Source organism: Phyllobates terribilis, unplaced genomic scaffold (genome assembly GCF_046119375.1).
Source record: "Phyllobates terribilis strain yellow unplaced genomic scaffold, ASM4611937v1 Scaffold_9__5_contigs__length_417890890, whole genome shotgun sequence".
Classification (NCBI taxonomy): domain Eukaryota; kingdom Metazoa; phylum Chordata; class Amphibia; order Anura; family Dendrobatidae; genus Phyllobates; species Phyllobates terribilis.
Genome location: NW_027362769.1, coordinates 192,457,860 through 192,473,565, shown reverse-complemented (window position 1 = coordinate 192,473,565; position 15,706 = coordinate 192,457,860). Strand labels below are relative to the sequence as shown.

The 15,706-nt window shown below is 49.9% G+C and overlaps 1 protein-coding gene across 1 annotated transcript in view; it reads right to left on the bottom strand.

The window, feature by feature from the left end:
• Positions 1–15,706, bottom strand: part of SCTR (secretin receptor) — a 333,777-nt gene that overhangs the window by 42,032 nt on the left and 276,039 nt on the right. The window lies entirely within an intron of this gene.

Below are 15,706 nucleotides of genomic sequence, written 5' to 3'. Positions count from 1 at the left end.
ACCGCAGCGTGATTGTGTAACAGGAGGCAAATGCCACAAATGGTCATGACCTTTAGGACGCACCCTCAGAGGGCGGTTATAAGGAGTCTTAAGGAGACCACCGTGCTGCGGCTCCCGACGACCCGAGGCCACTGTGCTGCGGCTCCCGACGACCCGAGGCCACCGTGCTGCGGCTTCCGACGACCCGAGAACACCGTGCTGCGGCTCCCGACGACCCGAGGCCACCGTGCTGCGGCTCCCGACGACCCGAGGCCACCGTGCTGCGGCTCCCGACGACCCGAGGCCACCGTGCTGTGGCTCCCGACGACCCGAGGCCACCGTGCTGTGGCTCCCGACGACCCGAGGCCACCGTGCTGCGGCTTCCGACGACCCAAGAACACCGTGCTGCGGCTCCCGACGACCCGAGGCCACCGTGCTGCGGCTCCCGACGACCCGAGGCCACCGTGCTGCGGCTCCCGACGACCCGAGGCCACCGTGCTGCGGCTCCCGACGACCCGAGGCCACCGTGCTGTGGCTCCCGACGACCCGAGGCCACCGTGCTGCGGCTTCCGACGACCCGAGGCCACCGTGCTGCGGCTCCCGACGACCCGAGGCCACCGTGCTGCGGCTCCCGACGACCCGAGGCCACCGTGCTGCGGCTGCCGACGACCCGAGGCCACCGTGCTGCGGCTCCTGACGACCCGAGAACACCGTGCTGCGGCTCCCAACTACCCGAGGCCACCGTGCTGCGGCTCCCGACGACCCGAGGCCACCGTGCTACGGCTACCGACGACCCGAGGCCACCATGCTGCGGCTCCCGACGACCCGAGGCCACCGTGCTGCGGCTCCCGACGAACCGAGGCCACCGTGCTACGGCTACCGACGACCCGAGGCCACCGTGCTGCGGCTCCCGACGACCACCGTGTTACAACAGTGACATTACAACCAAGAAAAAGGCCCATTAAAAATATCTAATCTTTATTAGGAATTTACTAAAAAGCGCTGACTTAAAAGATCAGGATAGAAAAGTATATTGGCCTTATATAAGGGTTTGGGGGGCATGGTGGGAGATTGTATACTGTCCCTGAAAAGTCCCTATACTGTCCCTGTCTCGCCGCGGAGGTTGGCATCCTGAGTGACAATATGACACCCCGCTCAGCGTACTCTAACCCTAAAACGCCTTAATAAATCATGTCCCCGTTCACACAGACAAGAACGTGTAAGATAGAAAAGACAGAAATAGGTAAATCTCTGCTGAAATAAACGTGGGACACAGAAAATCACTAAACATGAGCACAACCGGCTGAGCTGTGCAGGAGCGACCGACGTGCGATGGAAGGAGCCATATCTCATCCACAGACAGCTATGGCCAGTCCGGGCAACAATAACTCACCCCCTGCACCACGGACGGCCATTGTAATATCAACGACGCGTTTCACCGCCCCGGGGTTCATCAGGGGACTGATCGATTCCATAGAGAGAAAGGAGAGCTGCTCTCTATAAACAGATGAATGGCCGCAGCAGACAGCGAAACGCAGCTGCGCTCCAGCAGTTCAAAAAGAAGAAGTGATGTCACTTTCTGATGACATCACCCAGTGACGCGCACACTACATATGTGCTGGAAGGCGAAATACGCCCCAACGAGCGCGCTCCAACTGCGCATTGTTCAGTGAGCGACCATCAAACCCTCTCATGTCTGACGCATCCTCAGATGGCAAAAGACGCAGAGCAGACCCTGGAGGGGAGATGCATGAAACTACAGAGAAGAAGCATTAGAAAAATACAATAAAGCCATTGGATTCTGTCTGATAATAGACGGCGTCATCTAGGAACTCCGACCGCGTCCGATTGTTTGCAGCATGCAAAAAATTCTCCCAAAGATGAGACGGTGCAAGAAATCTGAGAAGATGACAAACGCTCAAAAAATCCGACCAAATGGCTGAAACAATAATTATCACAGAAGTAAGGGTTAATTATCCATCACAAAGCGAATGGCAAACACCAAAAAGGAGCAGAGCGGTCAATGCTGATTGAATCCAACAAATGAAACCATCTGGACCATCTTCTTATCCAAGTCCTTCTCTAAGATGGAGGGCCTGACTCAAAAATGCTTCTAAACTCACCTCCATGTGTATGGACAAGATGGCTGCCAGGGGTGTCTTTGTAAGGATGGTGGACAAGTATAGAGTGTGATAAGAATTTATTATTATTTATTCATATAGCGCCATTGATTCCATGGTGCTGTACATGAGAAGAGGTTACATATCAGATACAGATATCACTTACAGTAACTGTCAGGGAAATATTGAGGAATCTTGAAAATATTCTTTCTCCCTCTGAAGCCCCTCTCACCCCTCCCTTATCCACTCTTTGTCACAAGAGGAGAGCTGAGATTTCTGTCCATATGCAATTAACACATGCCTGAGAAGTGCCTTGTAAACAAATGCCAGCCAAGAAGTGCTACAACCTAATTAAAATGTGAGGGTCTTTCTCCCTGGCAGAAGCAGGGGATGATTAGACACAGGTTTGCGATCAATTTACACGTAGCTGTTGCAGCTTGCTTCCCAGGACAAAAAAGGGAATTTAATAGAGGGTCCCAGGTCACCCGGCACTGATACGAAATATGCAATAGCTCAAGTTCCATAATTCTGATAATAAGGGGACCCATATTTTTAGTGGCAGGATCAGCCAGGGAAAAAGATGCTTATTTTTTTGTAGCTGTAAGCCCCTCCGGGGAGCTGTAGATCAAGAGCACCAGAGTAACAGATCGCAGCTACGCCATGTGTGGTCTCTAAATGAAGGTAAAATCATAATAGAAAATATGGTATGGCTTTTGGGCTTCTGGGATCAACCAGTGATAAGTTATCCCAAAAAACAGATATCTTAAATAAAATGTGCAAGCTAGAGTCCAGCCCCATGATGTCAGCACAGTGGGTGTGTGGGCAGATCTTCCCTTAGGCATAAAAGAGTCCACGGAGGATAGCTGAGCATTCTTTGCCAGGGGGGTATAGATACTATAAGCAATGGATCGAGTTCGATAACGCTCAAATCGGGGAGCCCCTCCTCCAGCTATACTGATTGGTCTCTGAGAACACTATACCATAAGTTTCTCTGTAATCCTGTTTATATTATGTAACTGTCTATTCTGTATTGTAAAAGTCCATTTGTAAAATCTTGTATATTTTTCATAACACTGCCTCCCTTTTGGATTAAATATAATATTTAATAGTTCTGTTTCTTTTGTCTGGTAATCATTCCCTCCCCGAAGCCATATATGCTGCCAAAACTCAGGCGTCCAGCCAGGCCTGTATTATATTTCAAATCTGGCCAGTGGTGGCAGCGAATAATAATAATTGGGCTATCATGAAGCTGACAGTGACCGTACGGGGGGCATGTACACTGTCATGAAAACAACACCCACTCTTGGGTCAGACCTTGCAGCTCTCTGGCGCCCCCTTATCCTGCTGGTCAAACACGGTATTGACAGAGGATAAGCACGGGTGCAGCTGCTCTAATTTATGTTGACTATTGCGGCACGTGATGTGACAGGACGTATATATACCACCAGTTCCTTCCAGGAACGTATATATACCTCCGACCAGCCACCCTCAAACCACAATATCACATAAATACTGGTATACTGCCACCACCGATCGCTTAACAGGTGGATCGGGTACCTGGTAGGTAACGTGAATTAGCGAGTGAGGAACGTGTTTGCTCGACATAGGACAAGAAGAAAGAAACTGGTAAATAATTAATGATTTACTCCCAAAAGGGGGGCAGTGTTTACAAAATATATACAAGATATTATAAAGGAGACAATTTACATATATGCATAAACAGTTATTAAAATAAAAGGGATAAGTAATAGCAAAACCTGCTTCACAAGGTGATGGACTTAGATTCTGTGGGGGGGACGGCTCCCCGGAAATTAGAGGTGATTCTTCTTACGCCGCGTGATGTGCGTGCGTTCGACGTCCCTAAGAAGAATGACCTGAAAATGGCCGATTTGCTTTTTAGTAACAGGGCCAAATTATTAGGAACCGCCCATTTTGTCTACCTCACACGGGGGCTCGGTTTTGTGAAACCGCCCAGCTGCATAGAACATAGAAACCTTCAGATTTCATATCTTGGTGTGGGGGGGTCCCACATCCAAGATGGAGACATCATGTTGGCCGTCACTAATTTTCATGCAGATGGATATTAAACAGGACCTCTCTATGATGCTCAGAAGCTAAGAAACCAATTCCTCGATTTCTGGGGGTATCTCAGTTATGAAAAATATATCATTGTAACCAGGCAGATGTGAACATTCCAAAAATGTGTTCCCTGGATTAGTAACCGTCATGTGCGTTTTTTAAATTCTACATTAACTGTACAAGCTTTTAAACAGTGGCAATTTTGGAGGGAATAATCTAGTTTGAGCTAGAAGCTGTGCTACACTGAGAGTTTACGACGCTAATAAAAATTCTTAGTGTGGGGGTCAGCACTGCAGTTCTCTATGTCTTCTTACAAACGGATAGGGGGTGGGGGGGTTTTCTTTTTTAAAAACATCTCTCATTTTTTAAAACTCGGGCAAAAATACCTTTTGCCTGACACCTCCCCCTTTTAGACTGCGCTATGGAGGTAGGACCTTCTGGTACTCCTCCAAGCGTATGTCTGGAGGCTCCCCTCGCCGGGACAACCCATCGGCATTGTCATGCTCGCTGCTCTTGCGGTGTTGAACGGTAAAGTCGTACTGCTGGAGGGTGAGGCTCCAGCGTAACAACCTTCCGTTGGCACCTGACATGGTGTGCAGCCAACTCAGGGGGTTGTGGTCAGTCACGACAGTGAAGGGGCGCCCGTACAAGTAAGGCTGTAAGCGGTTGAGGGCCCATACAATGGCCAGGCACTCCTTCTCTATGGTGGAATAGGCCACTTCCCTCGGCAGCAGTTTCCGGCTTAGGTACAACACGGGGTGTTCTTGGTTTCCCGAGTCGACCTGGCTGAGTACAGCACCGAGGCCAAACTCACTGGCGTCGGTCTGTACTAAGAGTGGCCGTGTGCCGTCGACCGCCTTTAGTACAGGAGAGCTGCTCAGGGCAGTCTTCAAAGCCCTAAAGGCCACCTCGCATTCATCCGTCCATTTGACGGAATGGGGTAGGCTCTTCCTGGTGAGGTCTGTCAAGGGCTTCGCAAGGCTACTATAGTCCTGCACAAAGCGTCTATAGTACCCTGCGGTGCCCAAGAAGGACTGCACCTGCTTCTTGGTCCTGGGGGTGGGCCAGGACACGATAGCGTCCACCTTCCCAGGCTCTGGCTTCAGAGTACCCCCACCTACCCGGTGCCCCAGGTAGTGGACCTCGTTCATGCCCATCTGGCATTTTCCCGGCTTGATGGTCAAACCCGCCTGGTGAATGCGCCCGAGCACCTGCTGCAGATGCTCGAGGTGATCCTCCCAGGTGGGACTGAAGATGGCAATGTCATCCAGGTACGCCACTGCGTACCTCTCCAGTCCCTGGAGCAGGTGGTTGACCATTCGCTGGAACGTGGCAGGGGCATTTTTCATGCCAAAGGGCATGACCGTGGATTCATACAATCCGAAGGGGGTGATAAAGGCGGACTTCTCCTGGGCCCCGGGGCTCAAGGGAATCTGCCAATATCCCCGACTCAAATCCATAATGGAGAGATAGCTCGCGCTGGCTAACCGCTCCAGCAGCTCCTCAATGCGTGGCATTGGTTGTGCGTCAGAGGCGGTGATAGCGTTGAGCCCCCTGTAGTCCACACAGAACCGGGTGGTCCGGTCCTTCTTAGGCACCAGGACTACAGGTGAGGCCCACGCGCTCTTGGACCGCTTAATCACCCCCAACTGCAGCATCTCCTCGACCTCCTGGCGCATGACATGCTGCACCTCGTCGGAGATTCGATAGGCTGTCCGCCGGAGTGGGGCATGATTCCCGGTGTCCACTTCATGGACCGCCACTTCAGTCCTGCCAGGCAGGTTGGTGAACACTGCTTGGAAGGGTTTCAGCACTGCTTGCATCTGAGACCTCTGGTCTGCGGATAGCAAGTCGCTTAGCTCTACATCCTCTAGGGACCCGCTGGCCTTCGCTTGGGCGAGCATGTCCAAGAGGGGGTCATCCTCCCCATCCTCGGGCAGGTTGCAGACCGGTAGGACGCAGGTTCCACGTTCTTGATGAGCCTTCATCATATTAACGTGAAACGCCTTCCGCCTACCCCGCTCGTGGTCAAGTGTGATCACGTAGGTGACCGGGTTGAGCTGTTGGTGAATGACGTACGGGCCTTCCCAGGCCGCCTGAAGCTTGTCCTTTGGTACGGGGACCAGCACCCACACCTTCTGACCCACCTGGTAGGTCCGTTCTCGGGCGTTCTGGTCGTACCAATGCTTCTGGTCAGCCTGGGCTTGTTATGCACCAACTGCGTCAAGGTCTGCATCTTGTCACGGAAGCGCATGACATACTCCACGATGGACACTCCTGGGGAGCTCGGCTCTTCTTCCCAGAATTCCCTTATCAACCCAAGGGGTCCTCGGACATGCCTGCCATACAGGAGCTCAAAGGGGGAGAACCCCGTCGAGGCCTGTGGAACCTCTCTGTAAGCAAATAGCAGGTGTGGGAGGTAACGCTCCCAGTCGCGACCCTGGGTTTCAACCAGCATTTTTAACATCTGTTTGAGGGTACCGTTGAATCGCTCACACAAACCATTGGTCTGTGGGTGATACGCACTCGATACCAGATGCTGCACCTGCATTTTCTTACATAGGGCCTCCATTAAGTGTGACATGAACTGAGTCCCCTGGTCGGTAAGCATCTCCCTGGGAAATCCTACTCGCGAAAAGATGGCCAAGGGGGCGTCCGCCACCTTATCCGCCCTAATTGAGGACAGGGCTACTGCCTCCGGATACCGGGTAGCATAGTCTACCACGGTAAGGATGAATCGTTTTCCAGAGCTGCTGGGTATGGCCAGTGGTCCCACAATGTCCACAGCAATCCTCTGGAAAGGCTCCTCTATCACTGGCAAAGAGATCAGGGGGGCTTTGGGGGCCGGCCCTGACTTTCCCACTCTTTGACACGTGGTACAGGATTGACAGTAGTTCACCACATCAGTCCTCATTTTGGGCCAATAAAAGTGATGAGACAGCCGGGCCTTGGTTTTGCTGACCCCCAAGTGTCCAGCGAGTGGAATTTCATGGGCGATCCGCAACAACTCATCCCTGAATTGGTAGGGGACGACCAGCTGTCTTTCCCTCAGCCACTCCTGTTGGGGTGTACAGGGAACTGTCTCCCGGTACAACCTCCCTTGGTCCCAGAATACCCTCTCCTTATCCGACTCGGAGGTGGGTTTCTCCGCGAGGCTCCTTAACGTCTCCAGGCTAGCATCTGAGTGCAGAGCTGCCTGAAACTCCTGGCTGGTGGAAGCCAGAAGTGAGGTTAAGGCCACGTCCTCACTAGGACCCTCTGGGACCGGCTCTGGGTCCATACCTGATTCAGTTATTCCTCTGTTCGAGGAGGGTCCAGAAGGCAGGGCGTTACTTGCGTTCTGGGCACTCTGACTGCGGGTAACAGCGGCTATATAGGCCATCTCCCCGGGGAATAACCCCGTCTCATTAGCCTGCGAGGCCATGAGAACTACTTCTCCATCATCCTCCATTACCTCAGGCACAGTGCTACGTATGGGGCAGCGACTATCAGCCAGGTCACCATCTGTTGTGACACTGGTCACTGGCACAGCACCACCTGCGCCATGGTCCTCGTGCCTCTCCCCATTACCCTTGGCACTGACCTTTGCTCCTGCTAGGGGATCCTCAGCAACATCACCCCGCAGAGTGACATGGCTGAGTTCTCCTGCACCTTCCAATACAACAACATCATCATCATCATCATCATCATCATCATCATCATCATCAGGTAAAGCATTGACATTCACATTATCAGCATTAACCTTACCAACCGTATCAGATCGGGGAGGGGTGTCAGGGACATAATAAGCAAACATCCTCCCCAAATCAGTTCCCAACAAAACATTTGCAGGTAGGTTTTTGGATACTCCCACTTACTTCACCCCACTCCCCGCACCCCAATCAATAAAAACCCGGGCCATGGGCAAGGGGCATCGGACGCCCCCAATCCCAGTGACAGTCAGGGTCTTTCCTGGAATAAGCGCTTCAGGGGACACCAGTTCAGGTCGGATGAGGGTTCGTTCGGCCCCAGTGTCCTTGAGGCCTACAGTGAGAGTGTTCCCCACCCTGACAGACTGAAAGTTTTCACAGGCCCTCCCAACCGGCCCACCCACCAAAAGAACTGAGGCATTAGGCCCTGGGGCCTTGGATGGGGGGTTCTTCCTCTGCTTCTCTGGGCAAGTGGCGCTGAGATGACCAGTCTGGTTGCAGGAATAACACCTGCGGGCATCGGCAGGGCCTTGGCAACGGGAAAAAGGCCTCCGGAAGGTCGGCTGGCAGGGGCAGGGATGGTGGTTGATGGCTTACCCCCTTTCCAGCTGGCGACGACCGGCTTCCGCACCTCTGGTCTCCGGTTGGCCTCGCAGGTATCTGCGATCTGTGCTGCTTTATTGGCATCAGGTGGCTCCCGATCCATCACGAACTGCCGTACCTCAGTCGGACACAGATGCAGGAACTGGTCTTTCACCATCAGGTCCTTTAGCTGCTCAAGGGTGGTCGCTGACAGTCCTTGGATCCATTGCTCAAAGTTGGTTCTGAGCCCGTCTACCACATCACGGTAGGTGTCATGTGGTCCACGTTGGAGGCTTCTGAATTTTTTCCGGTAAACCTCTGGAGTCAGCTGGTACTTTTTTATCAGGGCCTGCTTGACGGCCTCATAGTCTCCATCCTGCTCTCGAGGGAGGGAAGCAAACACCTCCAAAGCTTTTCCTCGGAGCCCTGGAGTCAAATATCTTGCCCATTGGTCGATGGGCAGCTGATACTGCCTGCAGGCCTTTTCAAAGCCTCGCAGAAATGTGTCCAAGCCCCCATCCTTTTCCATCACAGGGAAGTGCTCAGGACGAGGTTTAAAGCAGCTGGCACTGTTGGACTCACGGGTCTGCGTAGAGGGCGACTCCTTCTGAATCCGGGCTAGCTCCAGCTGGTGTTGTCGGTCAGCTTGGGCTTGTCGCTCAGCCGCCTCTCGGTCAGCTTGTCGCTCAGCAGCCTCTCGGTCAGCTTGTCGCTCAGCAGCCTCTCGGTCAGCTTGGGCTTGTCGCTCAGCCCGCTCCTGGAATTTCAGGATCAGCTCCAGTCGTCCATCATGATTGTCTGTGGCGAGCTCCTCCAAGGCCATCTGCAGGTGGGGGTCCACACTACCCTGGTTGCGGGTATGGCTGGCAATCACTGGTTGGACCCCGGCAGCAGCGCCATCCGGGCCTTGGCTGGCCGCCCCCTCATCAGGGCTCTGCTGTCGGACGGGCTCTGCAGCACCTTGTAACAGTTCAGAAATCATTTGTTCTTTGCTTTTGCCGTGGGGGTCAATGTCTTTGATTATACATATTCCAGTAAGAGTGTCCTTTTTCTGCTGGTGATACCAGGACTCCCCAACTACGACCATGATCACCAAAATAAAAATAGAAAAGAAAAAACGAAGAAGGGTAGGGGTAACTGCTACACATACAGTATTGTCTCAGATCTAATAAACACTGAGTTCGATCTTCAAAACTTTTGTGCAAGTTTTTAGTGAGAGGAATGATTGCTCAAACCAGATCACTAATGTCCTATGATCCCACCGCTTGCCACCAATTTGTCAGGAAAACAACACCCACTCTTGGGTCACACCTTGCAGCTCTCTGGCGCCCCCTTATCCTGCTGGTCAAACACGGTATTGACAGAGGATAAGCACGGGTGCCGCTGCTCTAATTTATGTCGACTATTGCGGCACTTGATGTGACAGGACGTATATATACCACCAGTTCCTTCCAGGAACGTATATATACCTCCGACCAGCCACCCTCAAACCACAATATCACATAAATACTGGTATACTGCCACCACCGATCGCTTAACAGGTGGATCGGGTACCTGGTAGGTAACGTGAATTAGCGGGTGAGGAACGTGTTTGCTCGACATAGGACAAGAACAACGAAGCTGGTAAATAATTAATGATTTACTCCCAAAAGGGGGGCAGTGTTTACAAAATATATACAAGATATTATAAAGGAGACAATTTACATATATGCATAAACAGTTATTAAAATAAAAGGGATAAGTAATAGCAAAACCTGCTTCACAAGGTGATGGTCTCAGATTCTGTGGGGGGGACGGCTCCCCGGAAATTAGAGGTGATTCTTCTTACGCCGCGTGATGTGCGTGCGTTCGACGTCCCTAAGAAGAACGACCTGAAAATGGCCGATTTCCTTTTTAGTAACAGGGCCAAATTATTAGGAACCGCCCATTTTGTCTACCTCACACGGGGGCTCGGTTTTGTGAAACCGCCCAGCTGCATAGAACATAGAAACCTTCAGATTTCATATCTTGGTGTGGGGGGGTCCCACATCCAAGATGGAGACATCATGCTGGCCGTCACTAATTTTCATGCAGATGGATATTAAACAGGACCTCTCTATGATGCTCAGAAGCTAAGAAACCAATTCCTCGATTTCTGGGGGTATCTCAGTTATGAAAAATATATCATTGTAACCAGGCAGATGTGAACATTCCAAAAATGTGTTCCCTGGATTAGTAACCGTCATGTGCGTTTTTTAAATTCTACATTAACTGTACAAGCTTTTAAACAATGGCAATTTTGGAGGGAATAATCTAGTTTGAGCGAGAAGCTGTGCTACACTGAGAGTTTACGACGCTAATAAAAATTCTTAGGGTGGGGGTCAGCACTGCAGTTCTCTATGTCTTCTTACAAACGGATAGGGGGTGGGGGGGTTTTCTTTTTTAAAAACATCTCTCATTTTTTAAAACTCGGGCAAAAATACCTTTTGCCTGACAGCCCCTGTATAAAGCTGTTATAGTGTCGGCTCCTGTATAAAGCCGTTATAGTGTCGGCCCCTGTATAAAGCTGTTATAGTGTCGGCCCCTGTATAAAGCTGTTATAGTGTCGGCTCCTGTATAAAGCTGTTATAGTGTCGGCCCCTGTATAAAGCTGTTATAGTGTCGGCTCCTGTATAAAGCCGTTATAGTGTCGGCCCCTGTATAAAGCTGTTATAGTGTCGGCCCCTGTATAAAGCTGTTATAGTGTCGGCCCCTGTATATAGCTGTTATAGTGTCGGCCCCTGTATAAAGCTGTTATAGTGTCGCCCCTGTATAAAGCTGTTATAGTGTCGGCCCCTGTATAAAGCTGTTATAGTGTCGGCCCCTGTATAAAGCTGTTATAGTGTCGGCCCCTGTATATAGCTGTTATAGTGTCGGCCCCTGTATAAAGCTGTTATAGTGTCGCCCCCGTATAAAGCTGTTATAGTGTCGGCTCCTGTATAAAGCTGTTATAGTGTCGGCCCCTGTATATAGCTGTTATAGTGTCGGCCCCTGTATCAAGCTGTTATAGTGTCGCCCCTGTATAAAGCTGTTATAGTGTCGGCTCCTGTATAAAGCTGTTATAGTGTCGGCCCCTGTATATAGCTGTTATAGTGTCGGCCCCTGTATATAGCTGTTATAGTGTCGGCCCCTGTATATAGCTGTTATAGTGTCGGCCCCTGTATAAAGCTGTTATAGTGTCGCCCCTGTATAAAGCTGTTATAGTGTCGGCCCCTGTATAAAGCTGTTATAGTGTCGGCCCCTGTATATAGCTGTTATAGTGTCGGCCCCTGTATAAAGCTGTTATAGTGTTGGCTCCTGTATAAAGCTGTTATAGTGTCGGCCCCTGTATAAAGCCGTTATAGTGTCGGACCCTGTATAAAGCTGTTATAGTGTCGGCCCCTGTATAAAGCTGTTATAGTGTCGGCCCCTGTATAAAGGTGTTATAGTGTCGGCCCCTGTATAAAGCTGTTATAGTGTCAGCCCCTGTATGAAGCCGTTATAGTGTCGGCCCCTGTATAAAGCTGTTATAGTGTCGGCCCCTGTATAAAGCTGTTATAGTGTCGGCCCATGTATAAAGCTGTTATAGTGTCGGCCCCTGTATAAAGCTGTTATAGTGTCGGCCCCTGTATAAAGCTGTTATAGTGTCGGCCCCTGTATAAAGCTGTTATAGTGTCGGCCCCTGTATAAAGCTGTTATAGTGTAGGCTCCTGTATAAAGCTGTTATAGTGTCGGCCCCTGTATAAAGCCGTTATAGTGTCGGCTCCTGTATAAAGCTGTTATAGTGTCGGCCCCTGTATAAAGCTGTTATAGTGTCGGCCCCTGTATAAAGCTGTTATAGTGTCGGCCTCTGTATATAGCTGTTATAGTGTCGGCCCCTGTATATAGCTGTTATAGTGTCGGCCCCTGTATAAAGCTGTTATAGTGTCGCCCCTGTATAAAGCTGTTATAGTGTCGGCCCCTGTATAAAGCTGTTATAGTGTCGGCCCCTGTATATAGCTGTTATAGTGTCGGCTCCTGTATAAAGCTGTTATAGTGTCGGCCCCTGTATATAGCTGTTATAGTGTCGGCCCCTGTATAAAGCTGTTATAGTGTCGGCCCCTGTATATAGCTGTTATAGTGTCGGCCCCTGTATAAAGCTGTTATAGTGTCGGCCCCTGTATAAAGCTGTTATAGTGTCGGCCCCTGTATAAAGCTGTTATAGTGTCGGCTCCTGTATAAAGCTGTTATAGTGTCGGCCCTTGTATAAAGCTGTTATAGTGTCGGCCCCTGTATAAAGCCGTTATAGTGTCGGACCCTGTATAAAGCTGTTATAGTGTCGGCCCCTGTATAAAGCTGTTATAGTGTCGGCCCCTGTATAAAGCTGTTATAGTGTCGGCTCCTGTATAAAGCCGTTATAGTGTCGGCCCCTGTATAAAGCTGTTATAGTGTCGGCCCCTGTATAAAGCTGTTATAGTGTCGGCTCCTGTATAAAGCTGTTATAGTGTCGGCCCCTGTATAAAGCTGTTATAGTGTCGGCTCCTGTATAAAGCCGTTATAGTGTCGGCCCCTGAATAAAGCTGTTATAGTGTCGGCCCCTGTATAAAGCTGTTATAGTGTCGGCCCCTGTATATAGCTGTTATAGTGTCGGCCCCTGTATAAAGCTGTTATAGTGTCGCCCCTGTATAAAGCTGTTATAGTGTCGGCCCCTGTATAAAGCTGTTATAGTGTCGGCCCCTGTATAAAGCTGTTATAGTGTCGGCCCCTGTATATAGCTGTTATAGTGTCGGCCCCTGTATAAAGCTGTTATAGTGTCGCCCCCGTATAAAGCTGTTATAGTGTCGTCTCCTGTATAAAGCTGTTATAGTGTCGGCCCCTGTATATAGCTGTTATAGTGTCGGCCCCTGTATAAAGCTGTTATAGTGTCGCCCCTGTATAAAGCTGTTATAGTGTCGGCTCCTGTATAAAGCTGTTATAGTGTCGGCCCCTGTATATAGCTGTTATAGTGTCGGCCCCTGTATATAGCTGTTATAGTGTCGGCCTCTGTATATAGCTGTTATAGTGTCGGCCCCTGTATATAGCTGTTATAGTGTCGGCCCCTGTATAAAGCTGTTATAGTGTCGCCCCTGTATAAAGCTGTTATAGTGTCGGCCCCTGTATAAAGCTGTTATAGTGTCGGCCCCTGTATATAGCTGTTATAGTGTCGGCCCCTTTATAAAGCTGTTATAGTGTCGGCTCCTGTATGAAGCTGTTATAGTGTCGGCCCTTGTATAAAGCTGTTATAGTGTCGGCCCCTGTATAAAGCCGTTATAGTGTCGGACCCTGTATAAAGCTGTTATAGTGTCGGCCCCTGTATAAAGCTGTTATAGTGTGGGCCCCTGTATAAAGGTGTTATAGTGTCGGCCCCTGTATAAAGCTGTTATAGTGTCAGCCCCTGTATGAAGCCGTTATAGTGTCGGCCCCTGTATAAAGCTGTTATAGTGTCGGCCCCTGTATAAAGCTGTTATAGTGTCGGCCCCTGTATAAAGCTGTTATAGTGTCGGCCCCTGTATAAAGCTGTTATAGTGTCGGCCCCTGTATAAAGCTGTTATAGTGTCGGCCCCTGTATAAAGCTGTTATAGTGTCGGCCCCTGTATAAAGCTGTTATAGTGTCGGCCCCTGTATAAAGCTGTTATAGTGTCGGCTCCTGTATAAAGCTGTTATAGTGTCGGCCCTTGTATAAAGCTGTTATAGTGTCGGCCCCTGTATAAAGCCGTTATAGTGTCGGACCCTGTATAAAGCTGTTATAGTGTCGGCCCCTGTATAAAGCTGTTATAGTGTCGGCCCCTGTATAAAGCTGTTATAGTGTCGGCCCCTGTATAAAGCTGTTATAGTGTCAGCCCCTGTATGAAGCCGTTATAGTGTCGGCCCCTGTATAAAGCTGTTATAGTGTCGGCCCCTGTATAAAGCTGTTATAGTGTCGGCCCCTGTATAAAGCTGTTATAGTGTCGGCCCCTGTATAAAGCTGTTATAGTGTCGGCCCCTGTATAAAGCTGTTATAGTGTCGGCTCCTGTATAAAGCTGTTATAGTGTCGGCCCCTGTATAAAGCTGTTATAGTGTCGGCCCCTGTATAAAGCTGTTATAGTGTCGGCCCCTGTATAAAGCTGTTATAGTGTCGGCCCCTGTATAAAGCTGTTATAGTGTCGGCCTCTGTATATAGCTGTTATAGTGTCGGCCCCTGTATATAGCTGTTATAGTGTCGGCCCCTGTATAAAGCTGTTATAGTGTCGCCCCTGTATAAAGCTGTTATAGTGTCGGCTCCTGTATAAAGCTGTTATAGTGTCAGCCCCTGTATGAAGCCGTTATAGTGTAGGCTCCTGTATAAAGCTGTTATAGTGTCGGCCCCTGTATAAAGCCGTTATAGTGTCAGCCCCTGTATGAAGCCGTTATAGTGTAGGCTCCTGTATAAAGCTGTTATAGTGTCGCCCCTGTATAAAGCTGTTATAGTGTCGGCTCCTGTATAAAGCTGTTATAGTGTCGGCCCCTGTATAAAGGTGTTATAGTGTCGGCCCCTGTATAAAGCCGTTATAGTGTCAGCCCCTGTATGAAGCCGTTATAGTGTCGGCCCCTGTATAAAGCTGTTATAGTGTCGCCCCTGTATAAAGCTGTTATAGTGTCGGCTCCTGTATAAAGCTGTTATAGTGTCGGCCCCTGTATAAAGCTGTTATAGTGTCGGCCCCTGTATAAAGCCGTTATAGTGTCGGACCCTGTATAAAGCTGTTATAGTGTCGGCCCCTGTATAAAGCTGTTATAGTGTCGGCCCCTGTATAAAGCTGTTATAGTGTCAGCCCCTGTATAAAGCTGTTATAGTGTCGGCCCCTGTATAAAGCTGTTATAGTGTCAGCCCCTGTATAAAGCTGTTATAGTGTCGGCCCCTGTATAAAGCTGTTATAGTGTCAGCCCCTGTATAAAGCTGTTATAGTGTCGGCCCCTGTATAAAGCTGTTATAGTGTCGGCCCCTGTATAAAGCCGTTATAGTGTCGGCCCCTGTATAAAGGTGTTATAGTGTCGGCCCCTGTATAAAGCTGTTATAGTGTCAGCCCCTGTATGAAGCCGTTATAGTGTCGGCCCCTGTATAAAGCTGTTATAGTGTCGGCCCCTGTATAAAGCTGTTATAGTGTCGGCCCCTGTATAAAGCTGTTATAGTGTCGGCCCCTGTTAAAAGCTGTTATAGTGTCGGCCCCTGTATAAAGCTGTTATAGTGTCGGCCCCTGTATAAAGCTGTTATAGTGTCGGCCCCT